The sequence below is a fragment of the Pleurodeles waltl genome, chromosome 1_2, assembly GCF_031143425.1.
Source record: "Pleurodeles waltl isolate 20211129_DDA chromosome 1_2, aPleWal1.hap1.20221129, whole genome shotgun sequence".
NCBI lineage: Eukaryota > Metazoa > Chordata > Amphibia > Caudata > Salamandridae > Pleurodeles > Pleurodeles waltl.
In genome coordinates, this window is record NC_090437.1 from 1296748923 (window position 1) to 1296765953 (window position 17031).

A 17031-nucleotide genomic window follows, 5' to 3' on the forward strand; every position below is an offset into this window, starting at 1 on the left:
GAAAAAAGGAGGTGAGAGTAACTTGAGGGCTCAGAGGTTGGTAGGGGAAAAAGGAGATGAGAGTAACTTGAGGGCTCAGAGGTTGGTAGAGGAAAAAGGAGGTGAGAGTAACTTGAGGGCTCAGAGGTTGGTAGGGGAAAAAGGAGATGAGAGTAACTTGAGGGCTCAGAGGTAGGTAGAGGAAAAAGGAGGTGAGAGTGACTGAGTGCTCAAGGATGGGTAGAGGTAAAGGGAAGTGAGAGTGACTTGAGGTCTCCGGGGTTGGTAGAGGTAAAGGGAGATGAGGGTAACTTGACTGGATAGTCTGATACAATATTGCCTATCTTTGTATAGTATGGTGTAGTATGGCATGGTCTTGCTTGTCATTTTATAGTAAGGTACGGGCTGTTATTTTATCGTGTATTATGGTATGGAATGTTATTCTATAGTATGGTCAGGGCCACTGGAATGATTCAATTTGGCAGCTGTAGCTTTTTTCACATTATTATGGATTTACCGGATTTGTCCCATAAATCATCATCTGCTGCATAATTTGCATATATATATATTTTTTAAACTGTTTCTAGCTCAAATGGATGAAAAATTACTATACCATGGTGACGTGTTGGTGAGCAGTCGAATGCCCTTCGCAACAAATAACTGGCAAGCTTTTGGTTGCTTATTTCTGTATTTGGTTGTTAAACAGGTACTAAGTGGTGAAATATTTGCCCAGACAGTATTACCATGTGTAAAAATGACAAAATAATGCAGCAATACTACCAAACATATGTGCTATATTATGCTGCATCATTTGCTTTTTCTTGACAGGTATTTAGACAATCCTGCCACATAATTCAGTGCTCATCTGATGCATAATTCTAGTGGCCCTGAGCGTGTTTGGTATTTTATGGTATGGTTTGTTTATTATGCTATATTATGGACTGTTATTGCATAATAATAGTCACGGCCTCTCACTGTATAGGATATTATGGTATGCATATGGTATGGCATGTTATTGACACGTACAGCCTATGAACTGCTAATAGCACGCATACAAATGCATTTTTAGCCAAGCACCGATATTACCAGTTGGTGAAATTAAAAAACAACTTATGTTGGCTTTCCCAAATTGGGTAGGAAGTCGGCATTGCTCAGAATGTGACCAAAATGAGAATGAGTCATAAACAAAACGCGCCTTAGTGAATGCTTAACTTGTAATTTTATTAAAATGTTATAAATTGTGTTGTTACGTGGCTCAGAAAAGACTGACCGTAGAAAAGTGGCTTAATGAAAAGTAAAGGTTTGTAAAATCTGGAATCACAAAATCAGTTAGTACTTGGTCCATGCTCAAGGGAAGAAAACCAAAACACACAGACATGCAGCTGACATACCAGGATAACACTCATCAATGAAAAGGAAAAAAATAAGAGTGACAAAAAAGCCAACCAATGGTAAGTAATGGGCAGGCTAAAAGCCCCTTTTTAGAGATTTTTATTTTATTATTATTTTTTAGAAACAATAGATCGTCGCAAGCAACAGCGCATCCGTGCTGTGTCAAGTGAGACCTCAAACTTGCAGTCCCTTTGTTATAGTTTCAGGTACTTCAAGCTTACTATTACTGACACAAAAAACCCTTCTGTTGCAGGGTTCGGCACAAGAGTGTCCAATTTATGCTTCTAGAAACTATAGTGGTATTGTGACATGAACATTAGAACTCCACAGTCTGAACACCACAGTACCGTTATCATAGTTAAGAAACTGCAGAACCTCTGTAATAGGAATAAAAACCCAAGATTCAAAGTAATCAAGATACTACAATCATACAGTTGCATGACTACATCCTGTGGTCTAAATGTTACGTCTTTAGATATCACAATGCATGGTTGCAAGTTTGGATGCAGTACATTCAGTGGCAAAGGTCTACAACACCACTGTTACAGGTCTAGTAATTACAGCTTCATAGGTACAATGCTAGACACCAAAGGGTCACTATTACAAGCCTAGACACTGACGTGCTCAAGTTGTATGATTAGATAATACAATCTGGTTCCTGCATATTGACTTCCACTTCCAAATACTGTAACCACGCTGGTAAATGACTCAATGCTTTGAAGCCTCAAAAATGTGATATATAAATGCTGCAATACAAACACAACATAATACAATATAACACAATACAAAACAATGCTACTGTCTCACTTTTCATGTCTGGATGCTACTAATCACTTGATTAAGTGTTGCAAGTCTAGATACTATAGTTTCCGCATTGCAGGCCAGGATTCTACAGTCCTACTCTTAGAGCTATAAGTACTAGATAATGTACTACGTGGTGCTCATTGTGTCAGTGGAACCAAGCTGTACCCTACTGAAGAGGTCCAACTAGGCTGAAAAAGGTTTTGGGTTGCTTGTGTTCTGGTTTGAAGAGGACCTGGTTTGGCAATTCAGACTGGACCGACCCTACTGGAGCAGGACCAAGGCTGATTTCCATATAGTTGGATCTAATCTGAGGTGGCATAATGAGCAAAAATGCTACCCTGACTATTTAAAGGCATTCCTCCATCACCTTTTGTGTGTTTAATAGAAAGTAGATAAGCATTATATATGAGAAAGTACAGTCCTAGAGACACATTTAAAACCCTGTAGCACCACCATTACACCTCTTAACTCTAGAACAGACACAGTTATAAAGATTTAGAAGATACAAGCCCATCGTAGTAAGAGTTGTCAGCACTCAGTCCTATTGTTCTACATACAGATATTACAACTGTGCTGTTGCTAGGCCTATGTAATATAGAAGTACTGTTTCATATCAAACTCATAGGCGCTGGAAATAGCAGTCTTGCAATTCAGAGGGTCAATGAGCGACAAAGATGAATTTCCATTTTGTTTATAACTATTCACATTTGTTGTGTGTGGAAAGAGGTCAACTGCCAGGCTATATCTTCTGGAAAATTGCTGCTTATTCTTTTAAAATGGAGATTAGTGTTCATGTTTCTTTCTCTAGCTGCAAAGTGAGAGGATTCTGTAAACTGAACTATGACTGTGACAAACTTGCTTGGGTACAGGTAGTGAGAAAGGAAGGTTGTATGATGCCTGTTTATTTTCTGACACAACATAATTTAAATCTATGTAAACTAACTCAACAAATATTTAAATATGTATCAGCAGTTAAAAAAATTCAAATGAAGCACATTTGTTTGTAACTCTGAAGTGTTATGCAAACAAACATTTTAATAGGATCAAAATCAAGCCACTTTACTTGTTGATGTGCACACAACAAATATCTGCTGAAACTTGCTTTCCACACATTATCATTTGTGTGCTATATAGTTTTATCAGGAAAACTGTATGCCACTGCAAATTTAGTGACCATTTCAATAGAAGGAATGCTGTCTGTAAATGTCAGTGTGCCACCACGCCATGCTTTAGTAATATATTTACAACAGTGTGCTTCAAAATGCACCACGAGCCACATAGCATACCCTTACCACGCTCATGCTGAATGGGCATGGACAGGAGTTAATTTGAAAAAAAAAATGTCTGAGCCCTTGTTAGGAGGCCACTGTGGCTTGCACCATCCATTGTCCCCCCCCCCCATCGCTGCCAATGATAGTGCCAACGAAACTTCTAACCATCACACCCCTACAAGTGTGACAATTCAGACAAATCCAGGCCTCCCAAAGCTATGGGAATGACTTATGTGACAGATACTAATTTTTAATGTATAGTGAATTATTAAACAACTGTCTTTGTACTTATCTCTAAATTAGAAAAACAGTGGCACCATATGGCAGACTGTCATAAGATAAGTGCCAGTGTTGACAAATAAGTGCCAGTGCCACGCACCGGAAACCACCACGAGCTCAAATTAAGCACCGGGCATGGTTCATTTGCTACACTTATTCTTTGTGTGACGCTTGATTTTTCATAATACCTATGACTTCAGTGACGTAACATTGAAACAGACCTATAAACTAGTATCTAATTGCTACAAATCTAGAAACTACAGTCCCTCCCACAGTTACAGGTGCACATACTTCATCCCCATCATTACATTTCTAGATATGGCAGTCCTGCTGTTATACAAGCCTAGACAATTTAGCACCAGTGTTTCTGGGCAAACTACAATCCCATTGTTACACATACACTAGTATCTCATTGTTAGAAACCTCCCACAGTTACACTTATAGGTACTAAAGTCACTCCGTTCCATGTAGGTTAGAAACTACTGCTCAAATGCTATAGGGTTAGATACCACATTCCGGATGCTATAACTCCATAATTACACTATAAGTATTACATATTCTGATTACAGTAATCAAGATTTTTGTTCACCTAGTGACTTTTTTGAACATCTATGTGCCACATAGATGTGCTTTGAGCAAGCTGTTACAGCGATAACTGTATCACTTTAAAAAATAAATAAATAAGGCAGCATGCCTCATTGCCAATTTTTTATTTATTAAATATTCTGAATATGAACGCACGTTTTAAAAGACAGTGAGAAAATCCTAAAGAATTTCGACCAATGTTTGAAAAAAAAGTCTTGAAAGAGTTCCTTTTTCCGCAAACAGAGTACCATAGGTCAGACACATACAAAGAAAGCATACAAAGAACCCTTGTTTGTGTACAGTCAGCAGAGGTAAACAAGGAATGTTTTATGTAAACTTAACATTTGCTGAAGAATTACAGACACAAAAAGGCCGATTCTTAAAACCATTTGCGCGTGTATGTCAGAATTATATGCGCCAGTTTACTTTTTTACAATTTTAAAACGAATTTTCTGATTCAGAAAAGTTTATTTGGTACCTTGGACGACAATTCATGGAAGTGCCAGGGATAGCAGACGTGACCTCACACGCCCTTTGACCCCCACGTTCACTCATACACACATTCATACGCTCTCTCACAGAAATACACTCATCCGCAAGCATGCACACAACATGCATTTTAAAGCATTTTACTTACCTCAGCTTCCATGGAAAGGCATATTCCAGCTAGTTGTACTACATTTTATTGCACTAATAGTGAATAACTATTATTATTCACTATTATTGTGATAAAAAGTGACAGAAAACAAAGATAGTGGAGCCCCAGCTGAATCACGAGCTGCCACTGTGTTCCTGGCACTGAATTTGCCACCTATGAGGTCAGAGGTAGCAAAGGCAGTGCCAGGGGTAGCAGAGTGCAAGCCAGGGGTCGCAGTTGCCACCCCCGGCGACCCCTACATGAGGTAGGTCCATGCTTGGTACTCGTAAACCGATTTACACAAGGTTTTAATAATAAGTAAATCTGTAAGCAGGGTCTGGTAACTGAAAGGGACAGGGTATTATGAAGTTGGAATGACCCTGTGAGTGGGTGACACCAAGAATGTACACGTTTGTGAGTTTTACGGGCAGGAGTAAAACCCTTTGCAGAGTGCGATAAGGAGAACTCCCAAAATTAGTGCGGCTGTAGGGACATGCAAGATTTTTTCTGTACCGAAAATTAAAAAAGACAAAATTAAGTGCATCTGCACATACACTGCAGATTTTTCTCCTGTGAAAATATATACACATATATTTTTACATAAAAATAGAATACACACATTTTTCCAGCAGTGTGCCTGGAAAAATGTGGTAGATGCATGTTCCCAGGCTTTACCTGGGAACATTTTATGAATTCCAAAAAGTTAGAAATCTGTACCCTAAAACGAGTTTAGCTACTTGCAGGCACATTGTGAATGAGGCCCAGAATGCTCACAAAACGTGTTACCTGTGAAATAACATTGTTCGCCCTGCATCTTTCCCAGGGCATCGTGCTTCTGATGTACACATAACACTCCTAACACTCCTATCACTGCATACACTGGAAAAACGTGCATCCGCAATTCACCTAGGAAAGATATGTTTGCTCACGACACAGAGTGGGAGAAATTATCCTAACCTATCCTATTCTAACCACTTTTTTTTCTTTTTTATAGGTCTGGCGTTAGTCAAGACCTTTCAAATATTCTAAAACTGTACATATGAAAAATGTTACTTACCTGCAACTGTAGTTGTCCAGTCATCATATCTCACCATAGACTTAGTGAGCAATGTCATGTTAAACATAGTCTGGAAAGCTTTAACATAGTCATATTATTAACCTATTATCATCATTTCAAAAGAACCAACACTTAACCAATCAGAAGCAAGTTCAGGGAACACCACTCCCCCCAGAGTCCACCATACCTCAGATTGTATTACACAGATGTGAGAGCTAACTTACTGGTGAGACTAAACTAGGGGGGAGGGTCGCACATGAAGCTATGAATGATACAAAGATAGGAGAACTACAGTTACGGACAAGTACAATTTTTCTCTCCAGTACAGGATCTTTCATAGATTCCCATGCTTGAATCATAGGAGAGAGCAGTAAATATACAGTAAACATTCTAAAGTGGGTGGTGAGTAATTAAAAAGGGACTAACTTCAATGAAAAAACACTTAAGCGAACAAGGTGGTTGATGTGGACACAATTCTGATACAATGAGCCATCACATTCCCTTGTAAAGGACCTCCAGCCTTTTTAGGACAGTCAACTTTGGCTACAGACACATAGCCCCTCATTATGAGTTTGGCGGAAAAGGCTGCAAGCCAAACTCCCGCTGTAGGTTCACCGCCAGGTTGGTCCCCTTCTAGCGGCCCATATTAAGAGTTTCCCACTGGGTCAGCAGGCGGAAACAAAGTTTCCGCTGCTGGCCCAGCGGGAAACAGCCACAACATTGAGGCCGGCTCATATTTGAGCGGGCGGCAATGTTGCTGTGTGTAGGGTGCACCACTGCAAAGCAGACAGCATGTAATCGCCGGCCGAGTGGGGGGTCGTAATCACCTGGCGGACTGGGACCTCCAGCACGCCGAAAAGTGGCGGTGCTGGCGGTTCGACTGTGGCGCAACCACCACGGCTGTAATGTGGCTGGTAGACCACCACATTGGCAGCGGTCGGACCGCCACCACGACCCTGGCGGTCGTAAAGACCGGCATCGTGAGCTATACGTTGCTTTGAGAGATATTGTCCTTTTCTGGGAAGACCATGAGCAACAAGTAGCTGATAAAACTTTCTGAAATGGTTAGTTCTGTCCAAGTAGAATTTTAGACATCTCTTAACATCCACTGTATGAAGTGCTCTTTCTGTTGCATTACTAGGATTTTGAAGAACGTTTTAAGAACCACTGTTTCATTTAAATGAAAGTCTGATGGCACTTTGGGAATAAAGTGAGGGCTTGACCTTAAGATGACTAAAGGCTGTTTTGTTAATTGTGGATCCTTTAATTCCACTTACTCTTCTTGCAGAATTTAAAGCCAATAGAAAACCCACTGCACATGATAGATATTTTAAATTTGTTTTGTGTATTGGTTTCAAAAGTATTCTTATAAGCTGAAAATTACTTTAAGAAACTGTGTATGAGTCTATTGGACAAGAGACATAGTTAATCTTCTGTTATTCTAAAGAGAACAATTGCCACTAGATGGACCTTGACAGATATATGACCGGGATTATAAATCCAGTAAATAAGGTAGGATTTGATGTGGAGCATGAGAAAATTGATTTAGGCTGTGCTGATTATATCAAATACAGAAGGCCTCCATTTTGCTCCATAGGTTTTATTAGCAAGTAATAATGGAATGTCTAAGAGGAGGATTCATTGTATTCAGGAGCCAATCTGGCAAACACAATGTTGCTGTATTCTGGTGTAAGAGTTGGTCTTTGTTGTGAGATGGAGGATTTGAATGATTAGGAAGCAGAATTTGATGTAATTCTGAGTGGCGAAGTAGCTCTGTGAACTATTGTTGTGTCACTCACCTTTGGGTGATCAGTATCAGCCTCCACGGTTCCCTCTTCATTGTGTTCAACACCCCTGATACTATGGAAAGTGGGAGAAAGTGTAAGCTAAGGTCCCTGACCATGCTGAGAAAAACATTTCCACATGACTCAGGTAGAGCATGTCTGATGGAATAAAACTGGCATTTGTAGTTTTGACTGGTCACAAAAAGGTCCGGATTTAGATTGCCCCAACCACAAAAGATTTTGTTCAACTGACTTTAGTGTAACTCCCACTCATGATGTTCTTTCAATGTCCTGCTGAGAGAATCGGCCCAGCATTGTTCACATCTGAGAGATGTTTGTCTGTTAACTGGATGTGGTACTGAATAGTCCAATCCCATATCTGGTGCTTCCTCAGATATTGGGCAAGACTGTTTTCCTCCCTGTTTGCTTATATAACACATGGATCTTGCATTGTCCCTTCACACTAGTACTGAGCTTGTGTTGTTGTGAACAAATTTCCTTTGACAAGTCAATCGTTGAGAAAAGAGAAGGCTTGTTGCACCTCTTTTATGAAACGTGCAGCAAATGGGGCCATGCACTTTGTAAATATTTTGAGTAGCAGAATTTTGAATTGATAGTGGCGACCAGCCACTTCGAATATCAGAAATTTAAGATGCTTGGGATGAATGTGAATATGAAAATATACACCCTGCAACTCTAGCTTCAACATCTAGTTGTCTTGTTAAAGGAACTGGAGGGCATCTTGTGAAGTTACCATGCAAAATGTTTGCTTCATGGGAAATCTGTGTAATTGGTGTAGTTCTAAAATTGGTCTCCATTCTCCTGATTTCTTTTTGATGAGAAAAAAACACAAATAGAAACCTACATTCTACTGGGAGTTCGGTATTGACTCCATTGCTCCCTTCTTAACGTTATGAAGCTCTCACATCAAGATTTTGATGGGGCGTCTTGGAGGGAAGAGGGGAATGTGCTTTCTAGATGAACTTCAGTCTATGACCAAATGGTCCAATGTTACACTGTTTGAAATAAGAAGGTTTCTTCTCCCCTACAGGATTGCTAGGAGATGTTGTGACTGTTGACAGAGAGTTGTCAGTGTCACCTTCTTGGGTCTTTGCCATTTGATTGACTGCTGTCTTTTTCGGCAAGTGTCCTGTCTTAGATAGGATGCTGAAGACAATTAAAATGTATGAAATGTGAAGTTTTAAAATCCACCTATATAAGAGGACTATCTCCACCTGTGGCTCCTCTTTGCTGTCACAAAACTCCAAGCGATCTTGCTGTGTCTGTGTCAGACTTAACAGACAATGGGGGTGATTCCAAGCGGGAACCGCCAGAAGACCGTACCACTGGGCTGGCGGGCGACCGCCAAAAGGCCGCCCGCCAGCCCAGCGGGAAACACCCTTCCACGAGGAAGCCGGCTCCGAATGGAGCCGGCAAAGTGGAAGGGGTGCGACGGGTGCAGTAGCACCCGTCGCGAATTTCAGTGTCTGCTAAGCAGACACTGAAATTCTAAGTGGGGCCCTCTTACGGGGGCCCCTGCAGTGCCCATGCCACACCCCATACCGCCATCCTGTTCCTGGCAGCCGAAACCGCCAGGAACAGGATGGCGGTCGGAATCCCCATGGCGGCGCAGCTGGAGGATTCCCCTGGGCAGCTGAAAGCCGGCGGTACACCGCCGACTTTCCGTTTCTGGCCATGCCCAAAGGAGCACCGCCAGCCTGTTGGCGGTGCTCCCGCGGACCACGGCGGTTTTTACCACCAGGGTCGTAATCAGGCCCTGTATGACCTCATCAACATGGTGCCCAAATAAAAACTCGGCATCATAGGGCATGGCCAAGATATGTCTTTGAACTTCTGGGAGAAAAGAGGTAGAATTCAACCATCATTTTCTACGCAATACAGCTGCTCCAGCTAACTGCCTGAATCCAGCTTTTGTGGTGTCAGTGGCTGTGCTTCTTATGTCTCAAGATGTTCTTTCCTCCTCAAAAAGCATAGCCTTCACTTAATTCTTTTTTCATCTGGCAGGAGGTCTAAATATGGAGCAATTTCTGAACCACATCTGCCCATCATAGCCGGACAGCATAAGATGCCTTGATTAAAGTTTCTGCTATCACAGAAAATGTTTGCTCCATATAGGCTGGGGTGTCATAGTGGAGTACAGTTTTTGAGATACTGGTGGGCTGTGACTGTACGGTAGATGAGCAGGTGTGGGTGGTGTGGTAGGGCAAGTTTAAGGTCTTGACTGAAGCTTTGAAGACAGTTTAGAAGGCTGCCTCCATTGATTGGCTGCTGTGGGTTCTCTGAAGCGTGGGTAATTGTCTGCCATCATAACTCTTAAATCTGTCATCATATTATTTGCATCACATGTTGACTTGTGACTTCGTGCTTTCTTCATAAGCTTTTCTATATTGCCATTCCTCTTGATGTTCCGCAAATGGATGTTTAGAAACCCTTGCAGTAGTGTCTTCTTCCCTTCGGCCATGATAAAATTGGAGAACATCTTTTGCTTCACCATATTCTTCGTTACCAGGGTCCTGATATATAACCGTGAGCAGTGTGGGACTGTACATTAACTCAAAAGGTCCCTCCTTGTCTGAGTCCCACGCTGGGTCCAGCAGTGTGCTATAAAGTCTGCTCCCCCAGCGGAGTTGGCAACATTTTGGTCTATCCGTGTTATGTTTGTAACGCAGAGTTCCAGGCAAGCTGGCGCGTGGCATTTTTTTCTCACGCGCAGCTCCTCAATGGTAAGTTGGCAAACGAGATATGGTGACACCTTGTGCAATTTTTGTTCGCTAGGAAGACACCCAGCGAGATTTCTCCACCGCAGGTGGTTGCAATCGTTTGTGGTGAGAATGATGCTGCTTGAGTAGAAGATCTACTCGAGTGGCAGCACATTCAACTCATTAAGCAGTGCCCTGTGGTGAGGCACACTGTGAAGTTTGCGCTGATTTTTCAGCGCAGGATGAACTCTCAGTGCTACAAAATCAGCATGAGCAGCACGGTGTGCCTATTTCCGCCCATTCACAGAACACAATGGAATGTCACTGAGTTTTCATGTAACTCTGTAGAATTTCTCAGAGTGCAACTCTGCGAACCCACCCACCCCTACTTCAGACTCCCAAAAAAAGTTCTATGCAAAAAAATCCACCTTTTTTTTTAACTCTTCACTACTGACTAATTGACTTTAAGGAGTAAATGAACTGGATTACTAGTATTTATTTCCAGGCAATATTTTTATCTATTAATTTAATAGCCCTTACAACACCCACGGTTTGTGCCTTAGTAAGGATAAATAGGACACTCATTTAGGGCACTACATAGTGGTTGCACAGATTTATTAGAAACAATTCACCAAAATATGTTTTCTTCAGTGAACAGAGAGCACTCCAGCCAGTAAAATGCTTTTTTACATGAGCGCTGAAAAGGCTTGCACCATGCAAGACAACAACCAGTCACATACAAAGGGATGGTTGGTCCTCCAACATCCTTGATCCGATATTCCACCCTGCAGTTCTGGCACAATTTGGGGCTGGTTAAATGTTGTCCTCAGTCTCACCTAGGAAAACTAGAAGGAGTGGTTAGGGCAGCCCCCATCGACAGGGGTTGCGGCACAATAGGCATTAAAGTGGCAGATCCATCTCTTGTGAGCTCCCTCATAGTCCACCTAAGTTTTGACTAGAGGTCCTTCTTTGAAAAATGTGACTGTTGACAGACGTAATAAGAAAATCATATCCTTTCACCAGTGAAGCAGGATCACACCCCATAGCTTAAACCCGCCCAGTGGGTATGGGAGACCAGAAGAACAAGTTACTTACCTTCGGTAACGCTTTTTCTGGTGGCTACAGTAGCTACCTGTGGATTTCTCACCTTATGAACTCTCCCAATGCACCAGCATTCAACGGAAATTTCTTCCTAGCTCCTCATTTCAACGAGGACGTCACAATAGCACGGCTCCGCACGCGACTTCGTATGACCTCAGTGGAGCCCTAAGAAGTCATCACCGGCGTGCTGACGTCAGTTTCACCATTTTTTACCATGCCTTCGAGGCAAACAGGTGAATACCGACCTCACAAGCACAACATGTGCCAAGCCAACAAAATATATATATATATATATATATACATACAAATATATATATATATAAAAATTACAATATCTTATTATATAAATAAACATATAAAAACAAAAATATACATACTATCTATGACAATTATCGAACTCTTGGTATGACCAGACAGGCAACGGGGAGGCGGGTGGGACTGTGAGGAATCCACAGGTAGCTACTGTATCCACCAGAAAAAAGCATTACCGAAGGTAAGTAACTTGTTCTTCTGATGAATACAACTACCTGTGGATTCCTCACCTTATAAATAGAATCCCAAAGCGGTCTCGCACTCGGAGGTGAGTGCCCGACTGGTCAAACCAAGAGATCCTGCAAAACAGAAGGGGCAAAATGGTCATCCCTCCTAACTTCTGAGTCTAAGCAATAATGCTTTGCGAAAGTGTGGAGGGAAGCCCAAAGTTGCTGCCTTACAAATATCAACAACTGGCACACCTCTAGCTAAAGCCAAAGTGGCAGACTTAGCCTTGGTAGAATGGGTCCAACTACCCTCTGGACGAACCTTTGCTAGCGAATAACAAGTCTTTATGCAAAGAATGACCCACCTTGAACGAGTTCTTTTGTGGACGGCTTTGCTCTTCATTTTGCCCACATATCCAATGAAGAGCTGATCATCAATTCTGAAGTCTCTCATCCTCTCAATGTAGAAACTCAGAGCCCTTCTTGGATCCAGGCAGTGCAGTCTTTCCTCCTCCTTTGAAGGATGAGGAGGAGGGTAAAATGATGAGAGTACTATAGATTGTCCCAGATGAAAGGGAGTGACTACTTTAGGAAGGAAAGCAGCCCTGGTTCTCAGCACCACCTTGTCAGCATGAAAGGTAATAAAAGGAGGTTTCACACTAAGAGCCTGAAGCTCACTTACACGTGAATCTGACGTGATGGCTGTTAGAAAAACTGTCTTTAAAACTAAAAGCCTCAACGGGCAAGTATGCATAGGCTCAAATGGTGAACCCATCAAAAAAAGTCCGAACTAAATTCAAATCCCATTGAGGCATTACAAACGGAGTGGGAGAAAAGAACGAGTTACTTACCTTCGGTAACTACTTTTCTGGTGGATACATTAGCTACCTGTGGATTCGTCACCTAATGAATACTCCCATGGCGCCAGCATTCGACGGAAATCTTCTTCCTAGCTTCTGCACGTCGACGAGGACGTCACATTTGCACACGCGACGCCGTCTGACGTCATACAGGCGATAAGAGGTCCTTGCCGACGTGCCGACGTCAGTACCAACATTTTTTACGTGCCTGAGAACAATAATCCAATGCAATGAAAGATAAAGGCAACATCTCATAACATTGTAAACTACACATCTTTGCAAGAAGATGGCTATAGATTTAATAAAACCTCTCTTTTTTTTTTTTTTAAACAATACATATATACACTAAATATGTATATACAAAAATAAATATATACAAATATCCATATATACATAATCTATTGCAGTCCTAAAGACCAAGAGGAGCACACCCAAGGATTACTTGGTAAGACCAAAAAGGCAACGGGGAGGCGGGTGGGACCGTGAGGAATCCACAGGTAGCTAATGTATCCACCAGAAAAGTCGTTACCGAAGGTAAGTAACTCGTTCTTCTGATGGATACAACTACCTGTGGATTCCTCACCTAATGAATAGAGTCCCAAAGCAGTACCGCGCCCGGAGGTGGGCGCCTGAATGGTCAAACCAAGAAATCCTGCAGCACTGACCGTGCAAAATGGCCGTCCCTTCTAACCTCAGAGTCCAAGCAGTAATGTTTCGCAAAAGTGTGAAGGGACGACCAAGTTGCGGCCTTGCAGATGTCGACCACAGGAACACCCCTAGCCAAGGCCGAAGTTGCCGACTTAGCCCTGGTGGAATGAGCTCTAATACCATCAGGAGGATCCTTCTTTGCTACAGAGTAACACATTTTAATGCAAAGAACAACCCACCTGGAGAGCGTTCTCTTGTGGACTGCCTTTCCTCTCCTCTTGCCCATGTATCCGATGAAAAGCTGATCATCCAGCCTGAAATCCTTTGTTCTGTCTATGAAGAAGCTTAACGCCCTCTTTGGGTCCAAGCGATGAAGTCTTTCTTCTTCCTTTGAAGGATGAGGCGGAGAATAGAACGTGGACAGAGTAATTGTCTGGGCCAAATGAAAGGGTGAAACAACCTTCGGAAGGAAAGCAGCCTTGGTCCTCAACACCACCTTATCCCCATAAAAAGTTGTATACAGGGGTTTTACTGATAAAGCCTGCAACTCACTCACTCTCCTTGCAGATGTTATGGCCACCAGGAAAACTGTTTTAATAACTAAGAACCTTAAGGGGCAAGAATGCATAGGCTCAAAAGGGGACCCCATAAGGAAAGTCAGGACCAAGGACAAATCCCATTGAGGCATAACGAAGGGTTTTGGAGGGTATTTATTCATAAGGCCCTTCAAGAATCTAAGTACTATAGGAGATTTAAATAACGATGGTTGGTCTGGAAGACAAATGAAGGCTGACAAGGCAGACAAGTAAGCTTTAATAGTAGCCACTGCAAAACCTTTCTGTGCTAAAGACAAAGCAAAAGATAAAACATCTGACATATGAGCACGTAAGGGATCAATCTGTCTCTCCCCACACCATACCACAAATTTAGACCACCTATTAGCGTAGATAGTTTTAGTGGAGTGTCGCCTGGCCGCTAAGATAACATCCACTACATCAGGTGGGAGAGAGAAGGAACTCAGGTTGCCCCGTTCAATCTCCAGGCATGAAGGTGCAGGCTCTGGAGGTTGGGGTGTAAAACCTGCCCCTGCGACTGCGAGAGGAGGTCTGCCCTGAGAGGGAGACGGAGCGGAGGGCACATTGAGAGTTGAAGAAGGTCGGAATACCACACCCTCTTTGGCCAATCCGGAGCTATTAAAATGACTTGGGCCCGGTCTTGGCAAATTGTCCTCAATACTCGAGGAATCAAGGGTATGGGGGGAAACGCGTAAAGCAACTGGTCGCACCAGGTTCTCTGAAACACATCCCCCAACGCCCCCTGCACCGGATACTGGAGGCTGCAGAATAACGGACAGTGCGAGTTCTCCCGGGTGGGAAACAGATCTATCCGAGGAACCCCCCACAACTGGAAGATCAGACGGACTTGATCTGGATGGAGACGCCACTCGTGGTCGGTTGAGAAATGGCGACTGAGACTGTCCGCACGTACATTCAAGACTCCGGCCAGATGATTTGCTACCAAGCAAATCTGATGGTCCTTTACCCAGGACCATAGTCGAAGAGCTTCTCTGCAGAGAAGGTACGACCCTACTCCTCCCTGCTTGTTTATATACCACATCGCGGTAGTATTGTCCGTCAGGACCTGAACCGACTGACCGCGAAGGGATGGGAGGAAGGCCTTGAGAGCCAGACGTACAGCCCGCAACTCCAACAGATTGATATGAAAAATCTGTTCCTCTGGAGACCAAAGCCCTTTGATCTCCAGATCCCCCAGATGAGCTCCCCACCCTAGAGTGGAAGCATCCGTTATGACCGTGATCACTGGTGGCGACTGCGTGAACGGCCTTCCTTGAGAAAGATTGTCGCCCGCTATCCACCACTTCAAGTCCGTAGCAGCATCTCTGGAGATCTTGACTGAACCTTCGAGATCTCCTTTGTGTTGAGACCACTGCCTTCGGAGGCACCACTGAAGAGCCCTCATGTGCCAGCGAGCATGCGTGACCAACAGTATGCAGGAGGCAAACAGGCCGAGCAGACGAAGGACCTTGAGGACTGGAACGACCGCTCCACTTCGAAACATTGGAACCAACTCCTGAATATCTTGAATCCGCTGAGGCGGAGGAAAGGCTCGATCCAATGTTGTATCCAGTACTGCCCCTATGAACAGGAGGCGTTGAGAGGGCTCTAGGTGAGACTTGGGCACATTCACCGAAAATCCCAGATCAAACAACAACTGGGTTGTCGACTGTAGATGGTGCAAAACAAGCTCCGGGGACTTGGCTTTGATCAACCAGTCATCTAGGTAAGGAAATACTGCTATCCCCTTCCTCCTGAGCTCTGCCGCAACCACCGACATCACCTTCGTGAAGACTCGAGGTGCTGAAACGGGAGGACCGCAAACTGATAGTGCTGCGACCCCACCACAAAACGGAGATACTTCCTGTGCGACTTGAGAATCGGGATGTGAAAGTAAGCATCCTGCAAGTCGACAGACACCATCCAATCTCCCTTGTTCAACGCCCAAAGCACCTGAGCTAGGGTCAGCATCTTGAACTTTTCCTGTTTGAGGAACCAATTCAAACTCCTCAGGTCCAGGATTGGTCGCAATCGACCATCCTTCTTGGGAATCAGGAAGTACCTTGAGTAACAACCTTGACCCTTTTCCTGCTCTGGAACCAACTCCACCGCGCCCTTTGAAAGGAGGACTTGAACCTCCTGCTCTAACAACAGGAGGTGTTCTTTCAAACAATAAGATGGGCGGGGCGGGATGGGGGGCGGAAACTCCCGAAAGGGAAGGGTGTAGCCTTTTCCCACAATGCTGGTAACCCAGGTGTCTGATGTGATAACTTCCCACTTGTGAAGAAAATGCAGTAACCTTCCCCCTACAGGAGAGGAGTGAGTGGGAATTGGTGGAAGCCTAAGGCTGCTTCCCCTGCTGCACCCCTCCAGAGGACGAGGAAGAGGCAGAGTGCTGCTGAGAGGCTCACCTGGTACGGACCCTACCCCTCCCTCTAATTGATCTAAAGGTGAGAGAGGAGGTAGGTTGTTGGAATCTCCCCCGAAATGAAGTGGAGGATGAGCCACGACCAAATCCTCGAAACCTCCTAAAAAACCTGGAGGAGGCAGAAGAAGCGGCTTGCAGTCTTAATGACTTGGCCGTGGCCCTGCTTTCTTTAAACCTCTCCAAGACCGAATCCGCTTTGGCACCAAAAAGTTTGTCCCCATCAAACGGGAGGTCCAACAGGATCGACTGCACGTCCGAAGAAAACCCTGAGTTGCGAAGCCAAGCCTGTCTCCTCGCAACCACCGCCGTGCCCATTGCTCTAGCCACTGAGTCAGTTCTATCCAACCCAGATTGGATAACCTGGGTTGCAGCAGCCTGAGCATCCGACACGATATTCAAGAGTCCTTGAGGAAGCTCCGTATGCGATGATGT